Genomic DNA, 27,087 nt, shown 5'->3' on the forward strand with positions numbered 1-27,087 from the left:
TTTCATATGATATATCAAGCATTCATGCCCTCGACATTAAAAAAGAACAGCTAATCGCACCATTTTTAATGCATAAATCTTATAGTACGCTCACCGCACCATTTCGCACCTTTGTCATACAATATAGTCTTCAAAAAAAAATTTGCACCTCTGTCATACAATATAGTCTTCAAAAAAAAAATTTGCACCTCTGTCATACAATATAGTCTTAAAAAAAACAGAGTATCGTGTGATATATATATTTCAACTCTCAGTTAACATGAACGCACATGCCACACAGTCTTCAAAAAAATCGACATACCATTCCAGATTCAACACTGTAGGCCCACTGGTCATACGACGTATGTGTTCACCTCCACGTTTGTTGTGAGATCTTTTATCGATATACCAAGAACATTCAACGTAATATAACCTGGAGCGTTATATTGGAGCGAATTCATATGCCAAGGGCCGAGGTATTAGAGGATTGTGTATGGAGGAGGGTCGTGGATGGAGAGTCATGGAGTCGTATGGTTGGAGCAGTCGGATGAATCAATATCTGCAACCTTTTCCCTTCCTAGTTCACAGAGATTTGCCTGTATTCGACGTTATGGGAGCAACGTTCGTAACTGTTGATATATCGTAGTTATGATACCATATATATCGGGTATGGCAACCGGTGGGGAGAGTGCAGAAAGGCTGATCGTTTTGCAGGTATCGAGCAGTGACAGGAGCAGCGTAGCAGAGAAGGAAACACTGGTAGGCTTGATGGTTGTGGAGGGTGCCAAAATCAACAGAATAATAGTGAGTCGTAGGGATATGAGAGAGATGTCTGTCTGTAAAGGATTTAGAACATAGGCAGAATAGGCGATATAGGCATAATAGGAGTTACAAATTAAAGAGGTAAGCCAAAAATGGCGCTGGCTTTAATACCATGTCAGACCAGGAGGTAACTCCTCAAATCAATTCATGATATTCATTTAGGTTGGTCTTTATTATATACATAAGGGAGAGACTGTTCATTTCATCTCCCGGTGACTCTTCATATTTTCTATTATTTATTTACATCAATTACAGTTGTTCACCTAATCTTGATGATTAGGTGTCAACAGGAATCAGAAAGACGAGATCTCTGCTCTGGTCCTAGGTTGACTTCATTCCGATCACTTTGATTTTCTGAGTTTTTCCATGCCATTGTATATGAAGATCCACCTGGATCAACATGGGAAAAACTCATAAGTATATTTGGATGCACTAAGGCCATTGTCTTATTACAAGTGGCATAAAGTAGTTCACCTCTTGAATGCCAAATCTTGAAATGTGGGCTAAAGGAAGTGCTTTGCTAATTGCATATTTGTGAAGGTGTGTATGTTTAGAAACTTGGATTAAAGCAAGGACCTAGTTGTATCAAAGTATTATGAATTAGAAACATTAGAGAAGTGCAGTTTGCATTTCGTGGTTTGAATAAGCACTTGGTTCATGTGATAGAACATATCAATAACTAATACAAAGCATATTACAAAGTTGACCATTGAAGTACAAAATCAGTTTGCAGAACAAATAAGTAGAGGAGACTGATTTCTCCTACGGATTGGTGCCTACACAGCAACATAAGGTATTGGTATGTCCTAAAGGTTGATACTTATGAATCACAGGGGATTGGTGTCTCCTATAGGTTGGTGCCTATAGATTTGAAATTGAGGGAATTGGTGTCTCTCATGGACTGGTGCCTAGAAATTTGAAATTGAGGGTATTAGTGTCTCTTATAGGTTGGTGCCTACAAAGAATTATCATTTAAAGAATTGTTATGGGTTTCTCCCAAAAGGGTTTCCATGTATATCTTGTGTTTCATGTTCAATTTATGGGATTGATGTTTTATGGTGATTAGATGTTTAAATAAGTATAAATTGTATTATACTTATGCATCCCCTCTCCCTCTCACTATATTGTGAACCAATAATTGGAATTAAAGCAAGTTCATTTAGGAGTAGTCTAGCCACTATAAGGAAGATATTAGAGGGTCCATGGCCATTGAGGATGAATCACAACTCTACTCTTTGATGGATCAAATTATGTTGTTTGGAAGGTAAGGATGAGAACTTACTTAATTTTTCTCAGGATAGATATTTGTTTATCTATAGTTGATGGTTAGAAAGTCTCACCAACTCCTCTATTTGATCAAGATGGTACAAAGGCCTTTGTGAATAATGCAAAACAAATGCACACCATCTTAAGTGGCATATGGGACAAGCTTCAAACATCTATAAAGGAGATGAAAAGGTGAAAAGGGCAAAGCTTCAAACTCGTAGAAGACAATTTAAGAGTTTGAAGATGGAGGTAGATGAAAACATTATAGCCTTCTCTCTTCATGTGGATGAGATTATTAATACTATCATAGGAATTGTGAAAATGTTGAAGAATCAATGGTTGTGTATAACGTGTTGATATCTCTCCCCTCAAGATTTAATACAAAGGTCTCCACCATTGAAGAAATGAAAGAAATTGGAAAACTAAATATGGGTGAACTACATGGAATCCTCACTACGTATGAAATGAAAACAGAAAAAGAGAAGTCATGATTAAGGGAAGTAGTGTTCAAAGCAGCAAAGAAGACAAAAGGTCACAAAGCACATGATTAATCTAGTTGTGAATCAGATGAAGAAGAAGCAAAATTTGTAAGAAAGCTTAAAAGAGAAACTGGAAACTGGAAAATGCAAATGCAACCTTCCATTCAAATGCTTTAAATGTGGTAGAGTAGGTCACATTGTTGCTAAGTGTCCATATGCAAATTTAAAGAACAATGACAATGAAAAAGAGCATAAAGATAGAAGCACATCTCATAAACACAAAAAAGAGAGGATATTTGAAGAAGAAAAACTTGTATTCCAAAGAAGATAGTAGTTCATCGAAAGATAGTGATAGATATTCATTTGATGATGACAAAGGAAAATTTTTATTTATAGCCATGGATGCTCAAAATGGTAATGAAAAAGACAACCTAAAAGAGAATACATATTAAGAGGAAGAAACAGAACTAGTTAGTGCCTTTGAACAAATAGGTAGACACAAAAAAAAGATTAAAATCATAAAGAACTATTGTAGAAATAAGAGAAGAAAGGTTATGATTATGATGAAGCATCTATCCTCCTAAAAACACAACTAGATGATGCAAAGAGTGTATAAGAAATTCTTATAAGCCAGCTGAAAGAAAAAGAAAGAAATTTTGAGAACCTCAAATCAGAAGTAGTTTCCTTAAGAAAGGAACTAGAGAAAGCAAATGCTCAATTGAATCAAAGCTTAAAGTTTGGAAAAAAATATTGAAATATTAGGTAACACTCTTAGCTATCAAAGGTATTCTTTCACTAAAACGGGTCTTGGCTATAAAGAAAATCATGAAACTTCCAAGGGAGAAGCAAGCCCAAAGTCATCAGAAGAGGAATGCAAAGAAGAACATAAAAGTTATGCAAATGTGCTCAAAAGTTCTATCATCAATAAAGAAAGTGAGGATCAACAAAAACATGACTTTTCGAAAGGCCTTATTAGCAATATAAGCAACATTAGAGAAGAAGATGACAACGATATAGGCAATTTTTTTTTAAAGGATTTATCAGCAATACAAGCAACACCTGAAATGAAGTAAAGGATTAGCAGAGAATTGCGTTTTATCACAAATATAACAATAATAATTTTAGAATAACTATTCCCTCAAGAAGGCCTTTCGCTTCCAAGTATCAACTTTTTTTGGGAATTTGCTTTGTTTGTAATAATTTTGGTTATAAAGAAATTCATTATAAATCCTATGTGAGGAATGATCATACAAGAAATAAATACAGAGAATGATTCAAAATTTCAAGGAATGATTATGTGATCAACAATCCTATAAGTTTAAAAGAGAAGGTTGGTAGAAATTACAATTCATTTGCCCCCTTATTGGATCATGTTGAATGTTATAAGTGCAATAATTATGCGCATGAGTGATCCAAACTTATGCAGGAATAAAAAAAAATACATATATAAACATAAGCACAGAGGTACAATAGAAATAAATCTTCATTTCATTAATATCAAAGAACTGAAATATGGTTACATACAGAAAGGAAATAGACTAGCTCGGGCGATGGTAGCTTATCTCTGAGAAGAGATCTGGCGGCTGCATGCCTATGAACTGTGTTACAATGAGGCTCGAAGGCCTATTTATTATTGAGAAAAAATGGAAAATCCTAAACATCCAAAAACCTAACCCTAGGAGATGAAGCGCCAAAACTATGGGCCTTGTTGGGGTAAATTGGTACATCAATTTATCGGGGTCATAACTTTGGCATACGATCTTTGTTTAATGTGCGCGATACCTCGTTAGAAAGATCTATCCAAGGACTACAACTTTTGAAAGCAAATGTGAGTTAAAAAGTCACGTTTTCCCATTTTCCAAAAAAAACATTGTTTAGAGCCTTAAAACTACTCCATAAGTTTAGGGCCTGAAAACTACTCCATAAGTTTAGGACCTGAGAAAACTGCCAAAAATACTAAATTGTGCTACAATTACGGAAACTGAAAGAAATAATGGTATGATGGTGGGGGTCCAAGTGGAATAGGCAGGTCACCACCAATATCCACCTGGATCAATCCTCCCCCTTAGGAAGCAATGGACCCCATTACGTTGAGTGCCTCCATGAGATGCGGAAACTTTTGCTGAACTTGGTCCCTAGTGAGCCACTTTCCTTCATGTAGGAGTTGGCTAACTTTGACAACCCAATACAGTTGGATCATCTGCTAGCGAGTGTTCTTGATCTATGTGTCCATGATTCGATCAGTTGTGGCTTGTTCCACGCAGTCTGGGTTTAGCTCTATTGGTGTGAGTTGTTCTGTAATGTTTAATGTGTCTAGTAACGGTGGAAAGTATGGTCGAAGGTGGTCCACATTGAACACTAGGTGGAGGCCAAGGAATGGGGGAATGTTGAGCTCAAAATCATTGGGTCCCATAGCCTTGGTAGTGGTGTAACACCCATATCATAGAGGTTTGATCTTCCGATGGGCTCCGGTAAGGTGTTATTTCTGCAAATGTGACCAAACTTTGTCGCGCGCCTAAAACTTGTGTGGCACCTGATGTTGATCATGTCGCTGCTTGTACTTGGCATTGGACTTCTCCAAGATATCATGAACCTATTGACGGATGTGCTGGAAGCATTCAATAAATCTGGTTGCCTTATCAGCCTCAGAATGTACATGTGTGGATTCTGTCTGTGTAGTCGCACGAGGCATGGAAACATCAATCAAACACAATGGTTGAAATCCTAGACCCACTTGAAATGGATTGCAACCATTCGAGCTATGGAGAGCTCTTTTATAACTATGTTGCACATAGAGAAGGCTCTCGTCCCAGGTTCGTGAATGCTTGAAGTTGTACATGTGGAGTATGTGCACTATCATCCTGTTGATGACCATTGTCTAGCCATCAATCTAGGGATGGAATGTAGTTGACTTGGTGAGCTTGGTGTCTAATAGTGTCCAGAGGCTTGACTAGAATGTGCTCAGGAACCTATTATCCCGATCTGATATAATGGTTTGCGGGGTCCCAAAATGTACCCACACTCGTTGAAAGAAGAGTTTGGTATTGTCATCTATTGTGATACTCTTCTTGAATGTCGTCAATATAGCCATCTTAGAAAATCTATCCACAACCACAAATACACAATCATTACCATGCTTGGTAGAAGGGAGGTCAGATAGATAGTTGTTGGCTTAATGGGCTTAGACCCAAGTTTAGAGTTAGTTGCGCTAACCAATAAAACCCTATACAACTGCCCCTTTTGCCAATGTTTTAGTCGAGTAGACTCCAGTCTCACCTAAGGCGATATTGGGGAATGCTAGAACCAGGTTTATGCATCCAGAGGGCTATGTAGTGTGGCTGTAGGGTTTCTTTCAGTTTAGGGTTTAATTTGATATTCGTGAATCGTTAATGTTATTGTTACAATCGTAGAGCATTCTCCTACTTAACAGACTTGCGAGTTGCGCCTAACTAGTCTAACATGTATTATTCATCATATAAAATAGTATTTGAACCTTCGTAATGCAATTACAAAATAAATATACAAAAGAAAACCCTAATTATGTAGAAATACAGAAACTACACGAACATATAAAAATACACAGATTTGTTCCAAATTCTTCTTTATTACTTCAGATCTTCACAGTTACAATCTTCTTACCCTACGCACACAGCTGCAGACTTACCAAGGTCTCCCCGCACACAGCTGCAGGACCTTCCCCTTCACCCGAATACAAAAAGATATATCAATTACAAACTCAACACTATAACATAACATGAATGCCTTTGACTTACTAAGACGACCCTTTATATATCCTTTCCCTTACAATAGCACGGTCCGCAAACCATGGGCAGAACCTAAAACATTCAAACTAATCCCATCCCTTTACAAAATAAGGGGATTTGACCCGCCCTAAAGCCCCTATGACTCCTAAAACTCTGCTTGAATCACACTCTGCCCCTCAAAATGTGGAGACTTTACATGACTTAGACAAAACTTGGACCTAGGGGACCCCTATCCAACAGTCCCTCAACACTAAGATGTGACTCGTCCTTGAGTCACTCAGTAGGGACGTCCTAAATCCTTGCTTTGAGGCCACTGTATGCAAACTTCAATACATGAAGTGTCTTTGTGCACTACGTTGCGGCCTGTAGAACTTCCTCTATGAGCTTCTTTGTTGTTAGCCCTTCTGTTGCTAGATCAATTGTTCTGTGTCTACTTCATACTCTTCAACTTGCTCTCAACTGTTTGCGAGAGATGACGGGCCTCATCTTCCCAAGGCTATGTCCGCTTGGAGATTATTTGTGCCTTCTGCCTCAACTCATCAATTTGTCTTCGCAGAAACTTTCACTCCTGAAGATGGGCAAAACATTGCATAGGTGCTAAGGTTCGCGCCATTGCTTTGAGCTCATCGAACTGTAGTTGTTTGTCTCGGATTTTTTCCTCGATCTTCTACACATGTGGGTCCTCCTGCAGCGAGGCCCATATCTCCATTATATCCTAAAAAATTTGACCACAGTCCTTGACTGCAGTGGCTATTTTTTCCATGTTGGATTTTACTGCAGCTTCGCGTTGCTCTCGAACTTCAGGTGGTGTGGTAGGCTGCAACTTCATATGGAGTTATGTAATCTGCATCTGCAACTCAAATCTAACTTTTTCCATCTCGACCTTTTATTCCTTGACCATTGCTGCAAGCTTCTGTTTGGAGACTGCCTCTGTGTGGATCTGAATCTCTGGAATCTCACTGCAAGCTTTACTAATAGTCCCTTCCAGCTGTTGTATGTGCACCACTGCCTCGTCGCAATCCTGTATTGCTTTATTCTTCCTATCGAACATTTTTTAGTTATTTCTTTTCACTTCTTTTATGACCAATATAGCGCACTGCTCCCACACTTTGAGTTCATCTGTAACACCCTGATGTAATTCATGCAATGTCTAAAGGGGGAGCGCCGCAAGATTGAGACTCATATACTTTAAGTTATGTGCGTTCTCACACTCTTCTGCAGTCTCGAAATTCAGGGATCCATATAGTAATTACACAGATCATAGCTCTATTGTGAGTATCATTTGCTCACTAACTAAAGTTGAAGGTATCGTGCTCGCCTGAACCACACTTGCTTGGAACACACTCGCTTGAACCTGCAATTCTTTGAGGCCCTGTTGGACCTTTGTCAATACTGCCTTATACTGATCTTCAATCTCTCCCCAAATATCCTCCGTGATAGTTGTGACGGTGTCTCCAATTTCATCAAAGTCCCCTTTAGTGAGGACCATCGGCTCTGCGTTGGTGGATTTGTCTGACTTCTGCTTCTTCCATGCACCTCCAACACTTTGCTTCTTCTGCCTTTTCACTACAAACGGGGAATCAAAGTCCTCTGTGTCCACAAAAGGGTCTTCACCACCCTGATCACCCTCTTTAGTGGCTTGTTCCTCCTGTTCAACTTCACGATTTATTTTCTGAGCAATGTTCTTCTCCAGGTCAATTGTGACCTTTTGAGGCACCTTCTTTTTATCCTTCTTTGCTGCTGGCTTTTCGGTCTGTGCACCTTCAGTGGCTTGCTTTGTCTTACTTGTGCCTGCCTGCTCTGCCTCTTCTTCAGTTGGAGTGAGCCAATTACTAGACCACTTGCTTATTATTAGCAGGATGTCCTCCTCAGTAACTAAGTATGGCAGCTCATACCATACCTCCTCCAAATATTTCTTCGTGCGGATATATACATGGTGAAAATCTGCTTTAAAGTCGACAATGCTATGATATTCTTGAAACAAAACTGGTGATAGTCGTGGCTTTTGGCTGATCACTGTGCACAGATCCATCTCAAATAAGACCCAAAATAATTTGTTCTCTGTAACCCGAGTCAGTTCCTTAGACTCCCACACCGAGGCATACCTCGCAGCCTCACACACATTAGGGTCCACGGTGGGGAACTGTGATTCTTCCGTTGTTATCCATGTCGTCAATGCAATTAAGAGTAATAACCATGCGTAGTGGAATTGCTCCCTTAATCTTGCGCTTCTCAACAGTCATCCAAAAATTCTTGACATAAATACCTTTCCCAGTTAAACTGGACCCCCTTGCTGCACTGCACAACCAAAGATACAATTGGGGTCCGCACTTCGTCCGCCCGACACTTTCTCATTATCTTACTAGCCAAAATGTGTGTGAAAAAATGCACAACCAGATTATTAATAGAGCTAATGACATATCCCTGGAATTTCTTAACCAAACCGAAGTCATTCTTCATCTGATTAGCCAGCTTTTTCTCCTGAGACTTCCCAACAAATGCGTCGGCGGGGTTCACTCCTTGGTAAGGAAGCACAATGCTCCTTCTAATTAACATATCATCAATGGGGATCTTCGTCCTGGGCCACAGACACCCATCATGCACTAATTCCAACAACTAGCACACAAATTGTATTTATGTTATTGCACCCAAAGTGTTGAACATAGAGCATATTTAACAACCCAACGCATTGAATTCCTGCCGCCCATTTCATCGGCTCAACCCTTGTCACTCCATCTTCTTCGTAGTAAACTGATTTTAGGTACTTGATGGGCTCGAAGTGGGGATACTTGCTTTGGTCATTCAGATCCCAGTCCTCCATGCGAAGTTGTGGCACCTTTACCAATAACTCTCCCTCAATCAGTACCTCCTCCGGTAACAAGGGTGTAAAGACCTTAAATTTTATAGCATCTAGGTCCCTGGTCACCTTTGAGGTTGGCTTCCGTGATGGCATATAGGGTGGCAACCTGGAGATTGGTTCCACCTCGTCTGCGTTGATATACTCTATTCCGCCAGCCACTTCTTCCTCATCCAAATCTTGGGGCTCCATCGATTGCTTCAGCTTATCCATTCTCTCCTTATTCCGTTGTTCCATGGGGATTTTCCTCGGTGATTGCCTCACTAGAGGCTTTTGTGGCTTCTTTAGCTTCTTGGCTGCTGCTGCTGTGGTAGTAGGCTTTGTCCTTGACGATCTTGGTGCAGTGGCATGCGCTGGTGGTGTAGCAGTCATAATGGATCCTAGCCCTTGTCTAAGAAACTCTTGCTCAATCTCCTCCCAGTTCCAACCAGACATGTAGCAAAACGCTTGGCTCACACTTAGGCAAAAAATCACACTTCGAATTCTCAACAAGAAAAGTTTTTGAATGTGGAGCGGGGTGCCATATTTATAACCTTTTTCAAATTCAAACCCCTTGATCTCCTTCAGATCCTCCTCATAAATGCAAATTTGCCTAGATATGCTCCTTAAATGCATTCCTCCTGCTCCTTTTAATGACAATTTCCCTGTCAAATCAACTGTAGCAACCCCAATGGTCATATTCTGGACGAATTGCGTTAGACCCTTCCCTACAGCGCAGTTACCCCTTCTTCGTCGAAACTTCCTCCATCTGCGCCATCCTCCTGAATATCGTGCAACCCTCCCTCTTCGACAAAGTCCTTGTTTGGCAAAGTACTTTATAGTCCCGTGCTTCCTTCCAACTGCCTGTAGCACTAAGACTTTCCTTCGTCCATATAGTCATTGCGTAGTCCCAGGGACATAATTGACCATGTAGATTTTCAATCTACTACCATTTACTCGTCCAACAAATAATTCCTCATTCAACTTCGCGAGCTGAATTGTGCCATCATTTCAGATAACCCTGATAATGTATGGTCCTAGCCAATGCATGTTGAACTTACCAGGGAACTTCGTGAACTTACTATCATACAACAGAACCAAGTCTCCATTCTTAAAAGTTCTCTGCTTAATATACTAATCGTGCCATGCCTTTCCCCGGGCTCTTTGTACTTGTTGGTGAAATCTTGCAAGAAAGTGATCTTCTTCCAGCGCGAGCAATTTTTCCAACCTCTCCTGCATAATATCGTTGTCTACCATATCTGTAACGACCACAATCCAAAGACTGGGTGCTATGTATTCCATAGGTATTACAACTTACTATCCATAAGGCAATATAAACGAAGTATGTCTCATCAACTTCTTGCAGGTAGTCCTATATGCCCATAAAAATGTTGGTATGCGCACATTCCAATCGTTTCTATTGATGTTCCATACCTTAGTCAGGGCGTTCTCCAAAATTTTGTTGAAAGCCTCAACCATGCCATTCGCTTGATGATGATAAGGTGTGCTCTTTTGATGATGTACCTGAAACTCCTTCGTTAATGCTTCAATAGTGTTTTGTAGGAAGTGTGATCCTCAGTCGCTCATCAAGATCTTTAGACACACAAATCTTGACAAGTCTTAGTAAGTCAAAGGCATTCATGTTATGTTACAGTGTTGAGTTTGTAATTGTTATATCTTTCTGTATTCGGGCGAAGGGGAAGGCTCCTACAACTAGGTGAGCGAAGACATTGGTAAGTCTGCAGTTGTGTGCGCCTAAGAAGATTGTAACTGTGAATATCTCAAGTAATAAAGAATAATTTGGAATGGATTTGTGTATTTTTATATGTTCACGTCGTTTATGTATTTATGCATAATTGTTGGGTTGTGTTATATTCTTTCCACGACTAACGTACGTAGTGAATCGGCGGGTTAGAGGGGGGCAGAGCCCCCCCTTTGTTGCGCCGATTGCATAGCGGGGGGGTCACAGGGGGTGCAGCAACCCCCCCTGTTCGGGGGGTTTGAGAGGGGCGGGTAGCCCCCTCTACGGGGTCTGGGGCAGCGCCCAGGGAATTTTTTTTTGGACCCTATATTAGGTTGGGGGAACCTACTTATGGTTTTTTTGGTCCATGGTTTTGGACGCGATGGTTTTCGGTCCATGGTATTGGATGCTTCGGCATGTATAAATATGTATTGTAACATTGAAAGGAATATAATGAAAAATCAAGCTGGTAGTCCTGGTATTGGGATCCAGGGGAAAATCTCTGTGTATATGTGTTTTATGTGTTATGCTCTCGCATTGTTTATTTTCTGTGTTTTAGAATTCGTATGCAGGTAATTTCTGTACGAGGTTCAAACCTACATTTGGTATCAGAGTTGTTTTGGCTTCAAGGGGACGCCTTTGTTGCTGAGGGGTTTCACTCGGGCTTGTGGTAGACCCCGTTCAGTGGGAGATCTGCGAGATCGATTCTGGTGGTGAAAGAAGATGGCGAGCAGTGGAAAGATAGAGACCGAGAAATTTAATGGTCAGAGTTTTGAGTTGTGGAAACTCAAGATGGAGGATCTATTGGTGGATAAAGATCAATGGATTGCGGTAGATCCAGGTACTAAAACAACGGGAGTGCCCGATGAAGAATTGAAGAAGTTGGATCAAAAGGCAAAGAGCACAATACGATTGTGTGTCTCAGATTCAGTATTGCTGAATGTATCAGGGGAAGCTACGACGAAGGCTTTGTGGGACAAGTTAGGGACTTTGTACCAATCTAAGTCTTTGGTGAATAAACTTTTCCTGCGGAAAAAGCTGCATGACCTGAGGATGAAAGATGGAGACTCGATGACAGAGCATCTGATTGCATTTAATACTGTGGTAAGTCAGTTAGCGTCTATTGATATTAAAATTTCAGATGAAGATAAGTGCATCAGTTTGTTGTGTTCTCTACCAGATTCGTGGGATAGTCTGGTTATTGCAATAGGTAGCAATGCAACTGCCTTGCAGTTTGATGAAATAGTTTCATCCTTGCTGACGGAGGAGATGAGATGGAAAAATATGGAGAGCCAGAATGGTGATGCCTTGTGTGTACGAGGATGGTCCCAGAACAGAAACAAAAATAAGTCATCAAGTGGGAGATCTAAATCTAGAGGGAGATCTAAATCTCCAGGAAAACCTGTAAAGGTGGTGTGCTGGAAATGTGGAAAGGAAGGGCACTACAAAAGGGATTGTAAATCTAAAGCTCATGACAAAGGAAAGGGATCTGATGATGCTCCTTTTGCAAAGGCGAAAACCACCTCAGTTGAAGGTGGGGATGTGTACTTGGCCTTTTCAAGTACACATGTAGATCATGAGGCATGGTTGATTGACTCAGGTGCATCCTTTCACTTCACTCCCCATAGAGAGTGGTTTTGCGAGTATGATAAATACGATGGTGGTGATGTCCTTTTAGGGGATGATAGGAAGGCTAGAATCATTAGTCGTGGAAAAGTAAAGTTGAAGTTGCAAGGTGGAAGGGTTAGAACACTTCCGGGTGTTATGCATATTCCTGCATTAGCCAGAAATATGATTTTTGTAAGCAAGTTGGATGATGCAGGTGTAAAAACAATGTTTGAGAAGGATACCTGCAAGATGGTTCGAGGAGCACTGGTATTGATGTGGGGAGTTCGGACTGGAACTCTATACAAGTTGCAAGGTAGCACTGTTGTTGATGGGTGCAACAGTTTTGTGGTTCCTGAAAGTGGAGCAGAAAATATAGTGGTCTCTGGAGAGCAGGCCATGTTGTGGCATCAAAGGCTTGGACATATAGGAGAGAAGGACCTTTGAATACTTCATGGTAAAGGTATTGTAGAAGGTATGAGTAATAGCTCTCTGGATTTTGATTTCTGTGAAAATTGTGTATATGGGAAGCAGAATCGGGTGAGTTTCCCCTCTGGTGGTAAGAGGGCGAAACATATATTAGAGCTTGTGCACAGTGATGTGTTTGGACCTGTGAAGGTTCCATCACTAGGTAAGTCTGTGTACTATGTATAATTTATAGATGACTTCTCAAGGAATACATGGATATATTTCCTTAAGAAGAAGTCTGAAATTTTTGACAAGTTTAAAGAATTTAAGGCTTTGGTGGAAAACCAGACAGAGAAGAAGATAAAGGTGCTGAGGATAGATAACGGTGGAGAGTTTTGCAATAAGGAATTTGAAGAATTCTGTAATAAGTGTGGTATAGCACGACAAAAGAATACTCCATATACACCTCAGCAAAATGGAGTTGTAGAAAGAATGAATAAGACGTTGATGGAAAGGGCAAGAAGCATGCTTAGTGGTGTCGGGTTAGGACAGGAATTTTGGGCAGAGGCGGTGGAGACAGCAAGTTAATTGGTCAACAGATCACCTTCATTAGCGTTGCAGGATAAGACTCCACAAGAGGTATGGACTGGTAAGAAACCCTCTCTTTCACATCTGAGGGTATTTGGATGTGATGCATATGTACATGTTCCAAAGGAGAAACGAACCAAGTTGGATAGTAAATCTGAAAAGTGCATCTTTATTGGGTATAAGGATGGTTTAAAGGGTTAGAAGCTTTGGAACCTAGCAATGAGGAAGGTTGTGTACAGTTGAGATGTGGTGTACAGAGAGGTGAAAGATGTTATTAAATATGAAATCCAACCAAAGGAACCTGAGAAGATAGAGTTTGAGCTAAAGGAGGAAGAATCAGACTCTACAGCAGAGGAGGAATCAGAATATTAAGAGCCACAAACTCCGGGCGTAAGAAGATCAGTTCGAGAAAGAAGACAGCCATAAAGGTATAGTCCATCTGCTTTCTATTCAAATTTTGCTTTATCTATTATTGATGATGATCTAAGAACTGCAAAGGAAGCAGTAGATTCAAAGGATGGAAGACTCTGGAAAGAGGCCATGGTCGATGAAATGGCATCTTTGCACAAAAATGAGGCTTGGGATCTGGTGGAGTTGCCGGCTGGAAAGAAACCCATTGGCAGCAAATGGGTGTTCAAGACAAAGACAAATGCAGAAGGAAAGGTGGAGAAATACAAAGCTCGGTTGGTAGCAAAAGGTTATTCCCAGGTGCTGGGAATTGATTTTGGTGATATTTTTTCTCCTGTTGCCATGGTAACTTCTATTAGGTTACTTTTATCTGTTGTTGCTGCTTTTGATTTTGAGGTAGAACATATGGATGTGAAGACAACATTTATTCACGGGGATCTGGAAGAGGAGATCTACATGAAGCAACCTGAAGGCTTTGTGGTGAAGGGTAAGAAAGAACTGGTATGCAAGTTAAAGAATTCTCTGTATGGGTTAAAACAGTCACCAAGGATGTGGTATCATAAATTTGATACATTTACATGGGGACTTGGCTTCACCAGAAGCAAAACAGATCACTGTGTGTATTTTAAATTAATTGATGATCGTGTTATTTATCTAGTCTTGTATGTGGATGTTATGTTGCTGGTTGGAAATGACAAAGAAATTATCCAGGATTTGAAGACCCAATTGTCCTCCAAATTTGACATGAAAGATCTTGGTGCTGCAAACTATATTTTGGGCATGGAAATTGAAATAGATCAGGCAAAGAGGAAGCTCTGGTTAAACTAGAGGAAATATGTCGAGACAATACTGCAGAGGTTTAATATGCCGGATAGTAAACCGGTAAAGGTTCCTATTCCTGTAGGTGTAAAGTTATCTGCTAAACAGTGTCCCAAAACACAATAAGAGGAAGAGGATATGTCCCGTGTTCCATATGCAAGTGCAGTCGGTAGCCTAATGTATGCAATGGTCTATACTAGACCAAACATTGCACATGCAGTGGGAGTATTGAGCAGGATTATGTCAAATCAGGGAAGGAGCACTGAACAACAGTGAAGCGGGTTTTCAGGTATTTGTGTGGCACAAGTGATTATGGTTTGTGCTACCAAGGAAGACCAGGATTAGACAGAATGTTGGATATTCGTGGCTTTATTGATGCAGACTGGGCTGGAGATTTGGATCAGAGAAGATCTACAAGTGGGTATGTGTTTAACCTATTTGGAGGTGCAGTCAGTTGGATGAGTAAGAAACAATCTGTAGTGGCACTATCAACTACAGAGGCAGAATACATGGCAGCCACTCATGCAAGCAAGGAAGCAGTTTAGTTGCAGAGATTGTGTTCAAGTATGGGGTTAGTACAGGGAGTTATAAGGATAGGCTGTGACAGCCAAAGTGCAATTTTCTTGGCAAAGAACGCTGCTTATCATTCAAAGACAAAGCACATTGATGTTCAGTATCACTTTGTGAGGGATATGATAGAAGACAAAAAGGTGTTGCTGGTAAAGGTGGACACTTTGAAGAATACTGCAGATGCATTGACAAAATCTGTGAGCTTTTGAGAAGTTCTCTTGGTGTAGAGAAACAATGGGTGTTCCAGGGCTGGAAAAATGATTAAGCTCTCTTGTGGTCCCTTGTGGAAAGAAAACAAAAAGTGGGAGAATGTTGGGTTGTGTTATATTCTTTCCACGACTAACCTACATAGTGAACCAGGGGGCTAGAGGGGGGGGCAGAGCCCCCCCTTCATTGCGCCGATTGTGCAGCGGGGGGGTCACAGGGGGGTAGCAAGCCCCCTTTACGGGGTCTGGGGCAACGCCTCGGGAAATTTTTTTTTGGACCCTATATTAGGTGCTTCGGCATGTATAAATATGTATTGTAACATTGAAAGGAATATAATGAAAAATCAAGTTGGTAGTCCCGGTTTTGGGATCCAGGGGAAAATCTCTGTGTATATGTGTTTTATGTGTTATGCTCTCGCATTGTTTATTTTCTGTATTTTAGAATTCGTATGCAGGTAATATCTGTACGGGGTTCAAACCTACAATAATTAGGGTTCGCTTTTGTATATTTCTTCTATAATTGCATTGTGAAGATTCAAATATTATTTTATATGATGAATAATGCATGTTAGACTAGTTAGGCACAACTCACAAGTTTGTTAAGTAGGAGAATGCTCCACGACTGTAACAATAATATTAACAGTTCGTGAAGCTTGGATTAAGCCCTAAATTGAAAGAAACCCTACATCCACACTGCGTAGCCCTTATGGATGCAAAAACATAGTTCTAGCACCCCCTAATATTGCCTCAGGTAAGAATGCGGCCTCCCGAGTAGATCGTTGCCGAAAGGGCTGGTGGTATAGGGTTTTTCTGGTTAGCACAACTAACTCTAAACCTGGGCCTGAGCCCCTTAAGCCAACAAATGGTTTCATTGTCAGGAACAATTCTGGATAGATGGTTCGACCCAACATTCAATCATCCTGGCTTAACTATTACCTCAAAATCACACTCTTGGAATAACAATAGCCACCTGCAGATCTCCCCCCCCCCCCAACACAAGCTTGTTCACCAAGTACTTCAGCGCATAATGGTCCATGAATATCTTGAAGTGTGTGCCTAATAAGTAATGCCTGAATTTTTGCAACGCATACACCATAACTAAGCCTTCTCGTTCTGTTGTGGAATAATTTATTTCTACCTTAGATAACTTTCGACTTGCAAATGCAATGGGGTGATCAAGATCCCCTTCTCCTGGTTGCGCTAAGACAACCCCCAAAGCTATGCATGACACATCTACATGAACATGGAACTCCTTCTAGTCTGGAAACACCAGAATCGACGTAGTGACCATTTTTTCCTTTAAGATGTTGAGGCTCTTCTGACATTCATCGTCCCAACAAAAGGTGACATCTTTCTTCAGTAATTTTTCCATCGGCGCAGTGATCTGTGAGTAGGCCTTTATGAACTTCTGATAATAACCAGTATGCCCTAGAGTTGCACATAGCTGCTTCACGTTCTTCAAAGGATCCAAATTGATAATAACAACAACTTTTGCATGGTCCACCATCAACCCCTGCTTGCAAACAACATGTCCCAGTAATATTCCATATGGTGCACAAATAATACACTTTTTATGCTCAGTGAGATTTGATATTTCCTACGGGTATCCAACATCAAGCATGAGCTCGAAAAATGCTTCTTTAATAGTCCAACGATTGTCCAATCATCAAAGTAACCCTCTAGAAATTTGTGAATGAATTCTTTAAACGCTGCGACGACAAGTCTAGAGAATATCGCAGGTGCATTGTTCAATCCAAACAGCATGACTGTATACTGAAATGATCCCCATTCCATAGCAAAAGTTGTCTTACTCCTATTTTCTGGTGTAATCTTAATATGATGGTAATGTGAAAACCCATCTGTAAAGGGGTAGGCCTCCTGTCCTTCCACATTATTCAGAACTTCATCAGTAAATGGGGTTGGGAACGGGTCATGCACACATGCATCATTCAACTTTCTTAAATCGACACAAATCCTTATTTCTCCCTTAGTCTTTTTCTCCTGCACTACCATTGGCTTACCCATTCAAATTCTTCCACGAGTTCAATTATTCCAACTGCGACCATCTTCTCAAGCTCCTCCTTCACCTTCTCTTTGTATTTTGGGTTTAGCCTATATGTTCGTTGTTTTATAGGTTTCACATTTGACTTCAAAGTGATCTTCATTATGCACCTTTTAACTCAGTGAACTTCGTCGGAAATAACTCCTACTACTCATGTAGTAATTTGGAGACCTTACCTACTATATCCTCATCCCATTAATTTTATGCTCTTGACTTGCGAGAAATTATAGAATACCAAAAATGCAAAGAAATATAGCCCATAACACAGAATAAATGAGAAAAACAAGAAGTATTTTATTATTCATAAATAGATTCAATGTTCACTTGTCTCTTCGAGGGGGCCACCTCCAGCAGAGCAGAGCTCGATTACAATAAGACTCAATGATCTTTACTTTACTAACTAAGACTATTTATAGATAAATGACATCCAAAACCCCAAATACTAGTGGTCCCTTGCATAACACGGGTTAACCACTTTATTTATTAACTATGGCCCATTTACAACTAACTGTGGTCTCTTTTATCTAATTTGGGTTAACCACTTACAATTATTAATGCGGGCTTTATTTACTCTCTAAATAACTATGACTATGACTCAACCCATTGGGCTTATTACATAAATAAAGGGTTTAGGGTTGGACCCTAACATGCCCTCCCCTATCAAAAGCAACCTTGTCCTCAAGGCTGAAGTTGCGAAAACTATTGAAGAATAGTGGTTGGTTCTGAGGTCGCATCTTCTGGAGAGGTGTCTTTCCACTTAACGAGGACTTCCTTTATCATGCGATTGCAGAGATGTCTTTCACGGGTATCGAGGGCCTGTTCTGGTTGGAGCCAGAGTAAGCCTTACTCATCCAATTCGGGCAGACTAGTTTGAATTTTGCAATTGTTCCCTACCACTTTCTTGAGGCATGATACATGGAAGATTGGATGGATTTTTGAAGTGGTGGCAAGGCTAATTTGTAGGTGACTGCTCCAATGTGTTGAAGTATCTGATAAGGTCCATAGAATTTTGGTGCTAGTTTATGGCAACCATTTTTTTAGAGATGTTTGCTTATATGGATGCAGTCGTAGGAATACCTGATCCCCTTCTTGAAATGTGTGCTCAGAACAATGCTGGTCTACCTGTTGCTTCATTCGATTTTGAGCTTGATGTAGATTATCTTTGAGATGAGCTATCATGGCGGCATGGTTATGTAGATCAACTACCTGCACCTTAGAACATCCAGGGATATAAGAAATAGGTGAAGGTGGGAGTTGGCCATACACTGCCTTGTATGGAGTCATCTTGGTGGCTTCATGATAGTTATTATTATAACACCATTCAACTAAATGTATCCATTGTACCCATTGTCGTTTCTTTTCTAAAGTGAAGCACCTTAGATATGTCTCCAAACATTTGTTAACTGCTTTTGTTTGACCATTAGTTTGGGGATGATAGGCAATACTTAGTTGGAGTTGTGTGCCTTATAGCTTGAAAAATTATTGCCAAAATTTGCTGGTGAAAGTGGGGTCATGATTAGACACAATGGAAGTCAGCATGCCATGCAGTTTGAAGATCTGGTCCATGAAAGCTTGAGCCACCAAAGTGGGGGTAAATGGGTGGGGTAGAGCGCAAAAATGAGCATATTTAGAAAGTCTGTCCACAACCTCCATGATGACAGATTTATTGCCCGAATTTGGGAGACTAGTGATGAAATCCATGGAAACATCCATCTAGACAAACGCAAGGAGTGGCAATGGTTGTAAGGTTCTCTGTAACTTGATCGTTTCTCCTTTGTTGCGTTGACACAGATCACATTCAACTACAAAAGTAATAATGTCATTTTTCATGCTAGTCCAAAAGAAAGAATGACGAGTGTGAACATAAGTCTTCTTAAAGCTTGAATGCCTTGCAATTGGAGATGAGTGCAACTCTTCCAAAATGCGGGTTTTGAGGGTGGATGTTGACGATATAACTACTCGATCCTTGTACCGAAGAATATCATCCTTCCAAGAGTAGTCAGCTGAGGAATTAGGATCTTCTCTCAAGTTATTAATAATTTTGGAGAGAGAGGGGTGTGCGAACCATTCCTTGTGGGCCTCTTCAATCCAATCTGGTATAGGAAGAGAGATTGATAGTAGGATCCTTTCATCCTCAAATTGGCGTGATAAAGCATCAGCTACTACATTGTCACACCCTTTCTTGTAAATTATCTCATAATCATATCCCATCATTTTGGCCAGCCATTTATTTTGCTGTGGCGATGATAGACGTTGCTCCAAAAAATGTTTTAGGCTTTGATGGTTCATGTGGATTTGGAAACCTCACCCCAAAAAGTATGGTCGCCAAGTTTCTACTAAATGTAAGATGGCCATCATTTCTTTCTCATAGTTAGATTGACCAAGATGTTTTCCACTCAATTGTTGGCTGGTAAAGGCTAATGGTCGACCCTCTTGCATTAATACAACACCAATACCATTACCGAAAGCATCACATTCAATCACAAAAGATTTGGTGAAGTCTAGTAGGTCTAATACAGGGTTGGAGCACATGGCTTGTTTAAGAGCCACGAACGCGTGCTGAGCTGCATCAATCCAGAGAAATGAATTTTTCTTAAGAAGATTAGTGAGGGTTCTAGTGATGCGACCATAATTGCGGACAAATTTGTGATAGTAGCCAGTGAGACCCAATAATCCCCTCAAACTCTTCAAGGTTTTTGGTTGGGGCCAATCTTGCATTGCCTGTATATTTTTTGGATCAACCCTCACTCCTTCACGACCCACAATGTATCCCAATTACTCGACTTCTTCCACGCCAAAAGAGCACTTCGAAAATTTGACTAATAATTTGTGATCCCGGAGCAGTTGCAAGATCAGGTCTACATGCTGAAGATGTTTGTCGCAGGTTAGGTTGTATATGAGAATGTCATAAAAGAATACGAGGACAAATTTGTAGAGATATGGTTTTAACAAGTGGTTCATGAGGCTTTGAAAAGTAGATTGAGCATTACAGAGACCAAATGGCATGACCAAGAATTCATAATGGCCTTCATGAGTTCGGAAGGCAGTCTTTGGAATGTCTACTTCATTCATGCATATTTGGTGATAGCTAGAGTGAAGATCTAGCTCGGTAAAGAATTGAGAACCATGTAGTCCATCAAGAAGATTATCAACAACCGGAATAGGAAATTTGTCTTTGACAGTGAGCTTGTTGAGGGCCTGAAAGTTTGGACATATGCGCCATTCTCCATATTTCTTTAGCACATGACCATTGGTGATGAATACAGAATGATGCTGGGATGAATAACACTGGCTTCGAGGAGTTCATTGATGATTATTTCAATTTCATTCTTTTGGGCGAAAGGATATCAATATGGGTGCACATTAGGCGGTTAGGCCCCTGGGACCAAAGGGATAGTATGATCATGTTCACCCATAGAGGGTGGAAGCTCTTTAGGTTTGTAAAATACCTACTGGTGGTGGTCTAAGACCTGTTGCATCTTAGGATGAATATGAGGAGTAGTGGATTCAATCGCCTGGATGACATTAAATTGGGGGATGACTCCGTGATGGCCTTTTTTCAAAATCTTTTCCATTCGATGCGAGTTGATGATAGTAGGAGAACATGCCTGGAGTCCACATAATGTATGAATGCGGTTGTTCTGCTTAAAGCTCATATATAACTCCTAGAAATCCATTATGATTGGGCCTAGTGTGAGAAGCCATTCAACACCCAAGACAATGTCACAACCACCCATTTCAATAGCAAGCATGTGGGTCTTTAGGTGGTATTCTCCCATCTGATGTTTAATATTTTCATAGCGGCCTTCACATTTCATGGTCCCCCCATCAACGATAAGGACTTGGAAATTAGAGACTACCTGCACAAAACAATGAACAACTTCGGTGACTCACTTATGAGTGCTTCCACTATCAATCAATACCACTACTGGTCGATGTTTAAGAAAGCCTCAGATTTTGAGAGTTTGAGGCAAAGAAATTCCCGCCAAAGCATGTAGTGAGATAACTGGTTCATCTGGTGTAGCTGTGAGATCATTGTCAGGCTGGGCTTCCTCAACTTCATCCTTGGCTTCCTCAGATGAGCTGTTATCAGTAGCATCAATTTGAAATAATTTTGGTTCCTTGAATTTATGCCCCGGGGAGTATTTGTCATCACAGTAGTAGCACAATACTTGTTTTCTTCTTTCAGCCATTTCTATTGGAGACACCTTTTGAACCTTAAGTGTTTGGGTAAGGCGCTGAGCCTAGGTGGTGTTAGCGCTTGAATTTGGCCTCAGGCTGAAAAAGACAAAATCCAAGGCAACATCAAACCACTTAGCCTCGTAGCTAGCCCTACGGGGCAGGAGAGGGCTCTCTCCGGGTCTATCTCGGCGAAAGGTTTTCAAAGGGTGGAGATGACCAATTAAGAACACTGATTTTAGGCTAGTAAACTGATAGGGAAAGTTTGATTTTAAATTTTTAGAGTTTTGGTGGAAAACTGAGCACAACAATTTTGGGTGCGGGGATGAGACACAGTTTTTGCAGAGGTCTTTTTGGGGCAAGGTAGGAGATTGTCTTGATGCCTTTGAATTAAGTGAATGGATAGAAATGACCGGTGAGGAGCTAAAGAGAGCAAGAAACTTTCGAGAGTTCTCTTTAGACAGAGGAAAACATAGATATTAAGCAAACTTAAAGGCAGAGCATATAAATTATGAATTCTACCTTAACACTTCATTTACTTAATGTGCAGAAAAGAGAAGTTGGAAAATGATACACATAACACACTTACAAGTACAAGAGAGAAACACACCATCAACACAAATAACCACAGGAATCCCAAATAGTGCTGCAAAACCCTGGTCTTTCCTTTGCCAAAATTGCAGAGATACAAAGAGTAATACAGTCTAAGCTTATCCCTCAAGAGTCCAACCATGAAAATGACTAAGAAAATACATAATATAGGAAAGCTAACACCTTTCCTTGCCTCTAGGGGTCGAGCTCATCCTTCTAGGAGCTGTTTCAACCAATTCTAAACAGAGCACTAAAATCTAGGCAGTCAAAACAACTTGCCTCTATAAGCTAGGAAACCAATTCATTCATTAAATTTTTGACTTTTTATGAATGAATCTTCTAGAAGAGATAAATAAGTGCCATGACATCATAAAATTACATCAATTATATCAAGGAGGATGAAAAATCACTCCAAAAAGTCAAAACTAGTCAAATCTGCGTTTTGCTGAGCTGTAGGTGAAAATCTGGCAAATTTCCCTGATGTGTAGCGCCCCAATTCTCTACGCGTAGCGCGCCTTTGAGCCAACGTTTGAGACACTTCCCGACATCCAAATGAGGCAAAAGTAGGCTTGTTGGAAAGGTTTGGATGTATACTTTCCAACCCAAGTGGAATTTCTCAATTTGGTGTCCATTTTCCCCTCCAAAACTGCAATCTCCCAAGACTGCTTCCTGTGTGTCCAAAAAGTGGCAGAAAGTCATTTTTTGCATGTTTTTTGACCTTCTGAGGGCTCAAAACCTGATGAAATGTCTTGGCAATTGCTGAGCAAGTGTAATTTGTCAATACAAATCCAAAAATGCTGAGTTTTTGAGAAATGGACTTGCCCATCTTCAGGGTAGTGCGCGGCGCGCTACGCGTTGAGGGCAAAAACCTGTTTTTTGACCAAAAAATTCAAAAATGACCAAAATTGCTCCAAATTCTCTGAAATTTGAGCTGAAGGTGTGTCATTTAGTGCCATGCTCCTTCAAGGAAGCCTCAGCCAAAATATGAAGCGGATCGGATCGTTTCCTCCGTTTTAGTGCCTTAGCCAAACGTGCTTTAAGTACCTTCATTTTTGCTTTGCATACATGCATGCGGGCCCAATAATGGTTCTTAATGTGGCGGAGCATGTCTTTGTCCCTGTTTGCCTTTGCTATCAACCTCTCTAAATGTGTGTTCACCTGAATGAGCATAGAGCTTTGCTCCTTAGGTGTCAAATCACCGGGTCTCTTGCGAGCCAAGTTCCGGTCTTCTCGGATCCTCCGCAACTCATCAAGAGAGTGTTCATCCTCTAATTTCTTGTTGCGCTGCTCTAAATAAGTAATTTTCCAATTTTCCATCTCCAATTTTTGCTGCAACAAGTCATTTTCAACCCTTAGTTGCTGGATGATCTCCTTTGACTCTAGGCTAGGAGAAATGATATCAAGGTCAACAACATCTATTCCTGGAACACCTGATGGCCCCTCATCAATCTTGGGTTGCTTGCCTCTCTCTGGTACCTGTGCTGCTGTCGAAATCGAGGCCCCTTCCACCTGATGTGGAGATAACACTCGTTGTGCTGATGAAGAAGGCGAGACCCCTTCCACCTGATGTGGAGATAATACTCGCCGTGCAGATGCAAATAAGACCCTGTGGCCTCTCTGATATGTAACAAATGGAGGGGTGCTGACATGCTCGGGCTCTGGAATGTCAAACTGATGTGAAGGCCCTCCCTCATCACAGACAACCTCAGGAGGTGGCTGTGGCACTGTGAACAAGTCACGAGAAATGAAATCCTCCCATGGAATACCCTGTTGTGCCAACTGATGCATGACCACAATCTTGATCAGTGCATAATGATAGATGCTCTTGTGTTGCTGTGCTGGGCTCTTTCTTTGCACCAAGGGCACCATCCTCTCTATATTTCGGCACATGAAGAATGGAATGTTCATCATTCGTACCCGTGTGAAATGCATCAACAAACGGATATGGTACGAATATAAACGTGAAAATCTGCCCTCGCAAGTGAAATAGCGAATGATGATCCTCATCAAAGGTGCATACTCGTCTCTTAAGAATCTGAACGGAAAAACAGCAGTTAGGTGCCTCATATATACAGGTTTGATATATGGCTCATAATGAAATCTGTCCAACTGCTGGCGCTTGTTCCACTCTTCTCCAATATTGGGTATCCATGTTGCTTTAGCAACAATCTCGGGTGACAATGTGAAGTCCACTCCTGCAAGATTCACATGCCCATTGTGCAAATGTAGGACAAACAAGCGGACCAATTCCCTGTGGTGTTGAATTTGGGAGATTCTCTCGCAATATTCATAACATGATTGGTATCGGAAACATGTCACTGCAAGTGGACAAGCTTGTAGATAAGCCAAAGAGGTGGGCTCCTCCCTAACATGCTGACCACCTTTACCACCCCTGTGATGCCTCCTTGGCACCTCTACCTCTGGTGTTGATTCACGGTCATCACTTTGCTCATAATCTGTTTCGGTTCCTGACATGGTTTTGGAGGCAAGCGACTGAAAAATAATGCTGACTGTGCACCCAATGAATTGCTATTTTGACTTGTTTAAATGCTGTTACCAAGGGGACAAACACACATGGGAAATGTTAGGGAAAAGGGAACATTGAGGGGATTAGGGAAAACAAATGTGAAAGGAAATTTTAGGAAAGGAACATGGAACATATACAATCATAATTTGTGGGATTTTAATGGGAAGTAGGGTTTAGGAAATTTACATAGGGTTTTAGGAATTAGTAGGGTTTAGGGATTTTAATGATTTTTAATAGGGAAATTATATGATTGCATGGAAAAATGTCAAGGAAAATGGTGATGAAAATATGTGGAAAGAGGAATGGAAAATGGGTAACCTTGGGTAGCAAATTTCAATGAAACCCTAGCACATTTACATTTTTAAATTTTGACACAGCAAGGTAGGGTTTTTACTCCATATTAGCATGGCATTTTTTGCATATTCATTGCTCATTCATCTTAGCCAAACCAAAATCACCATCGATTAGAGGCCTACCTAAAAATATTTTGAGAGAGAAGTAGTTTTGGTGGCTTGCTGGCGATTTCCTGAGCAAGAAACCCTACGCGTAGCGCGCCCAGCCTGATGCGTAGCGCACCTCCAACGCGTAGCTTCTGAGTTAATTCGCACTGGAAAATGTGCGCTGATGCGTAGCGCGCCCACAACGCGTAGCGCGCCTCCTCTGATGCGTAGCGCGTCGCTGTAATTGCCCAATTCGCCCAATGAACTTTGAAATCGACTTGACAAGTATTCTCTTGAAGTGTTGAGAGGCAAATGAGTTACCAATGAGGAGGGAGGGGCTTTTATAGGCTCACTTTTGAATTTAATTTGCCCAAAACCCACTTTATAATGTTTTTGAAATGACACTTTTTTGAATTAATTGCTGCTGACTTCTGGTTTCCTTTTTTCAAAATAAATTGGTTGAAATGATGATTTCTCTTGAAAAATTTTGTAGGGATGGCTTCTGAGATGTCTTGGCAAAGGAGACCAAGGCTGCATGCCAACTTTCAGAGAATTTGAACTTTTTACAAATTTTTACAAAAATGAGATAATGACCTTTGTCTTCAAAAACAGAGTTTTTGAAAACAAGGTAAAAATTAGCTGTACAATGATAAGAGTTATTAAAATGATGCTTTATGACGGACATCCCTCTGGCCTGCTGGTCCTTTATGACATCTCAAGACAAAGCTTGACTCAACCTTAGACCTAAGACCTTGACATTTAAAACAGGGAAATGACCTTATGAAGATTTTGTTTACTCAAGAAAACATGATCCAACATTGCCAAACAAGAGGGGAATAAAAGACATAAGCTTCTCCACCAGGGTTATGGCATGCCTAACGGGATGCAACATGATCACACTGATGAGACACCTAATTATGAAATGCAAAGAGTTTTGATCTCTGGTGGAGGGCTACTAGACCGACTCTAACATTGGCTCCAATGGGGATGGTAGCTCCTTGGAGATGCCAAGAACCTTAGACCTCTGGGAGAGCAGACCAGTGTTTTCCAACCATTGGGCAATGGAGTCATTATTTACATATTTGACCTAAGCTTGGACAACTTTATTGACTGGACATTTGACTACAAATTGGACACAACTTTGACCCAAACTAACTCAACTTTAGACAGAAAATGGACTGATAAAAACAACATGACAAACCTCACACCAACTAATCTTCATCTTCAGAATTATAGCCTTCACCGCGGGCCCCAAACTGAGGATGAAAGATCAGCACACACATGCGATAAAACAGAAGTAAAACGGTATATACAATGATGGTGAGAAGAACAAAAATGCTCAGACATGGTACCTCTTCAGCAGTCGACCATTGATCGACCCTCCGGGATAATCATCTCCGTTCATTTCCTTGAGAAGAAAAGCATTTTGGCCACGATATGCTGCGATCTTATAGGGACCCTTCCATAAATTATCAAATTTGCCGTGCTTCCCTTTGTCTTCATTCCGAGCATCCCACTTCAAAACCACATCATCTATTTGAAAGTCATCTGATTTTGCTTTCCTGTCATAAATCTTCTTTATGCGCTCTTGCAACTTGAGAGTATTGTGAAGAACCTCCTCCCGTGTCTGCTGTAAATGAATCATTTGATTAATCCGCCTCTGCATGGGATCTTCCTCACTATCAATTTCTTGAAGCAATTTGACCATCGGAATAGCAAGCGAAGTAGGAAACACTGCATCTGCCCCGTACACCAGCTCAAAAGGAGACATGCCAATTGACTTTTTATGACTTACCC

The sequence above is a fragment of the Pinus tabuliformis genome, chromosome 5_1 (assembly GCF_031772625.1).
Source record: "Pinus tabuliformis cultivar Carrire ecotype Pingquan chromosome 5_1, CPIR1, whole genome shotgun sequence".
NCBI classification, from domain to species: domain Eukaryota; kingdom Viridiplantae; phylum Streptophyta; class Pinopsida; order Pinales; family Pinaceae; genus Pinus; species Pinus tabuliformis.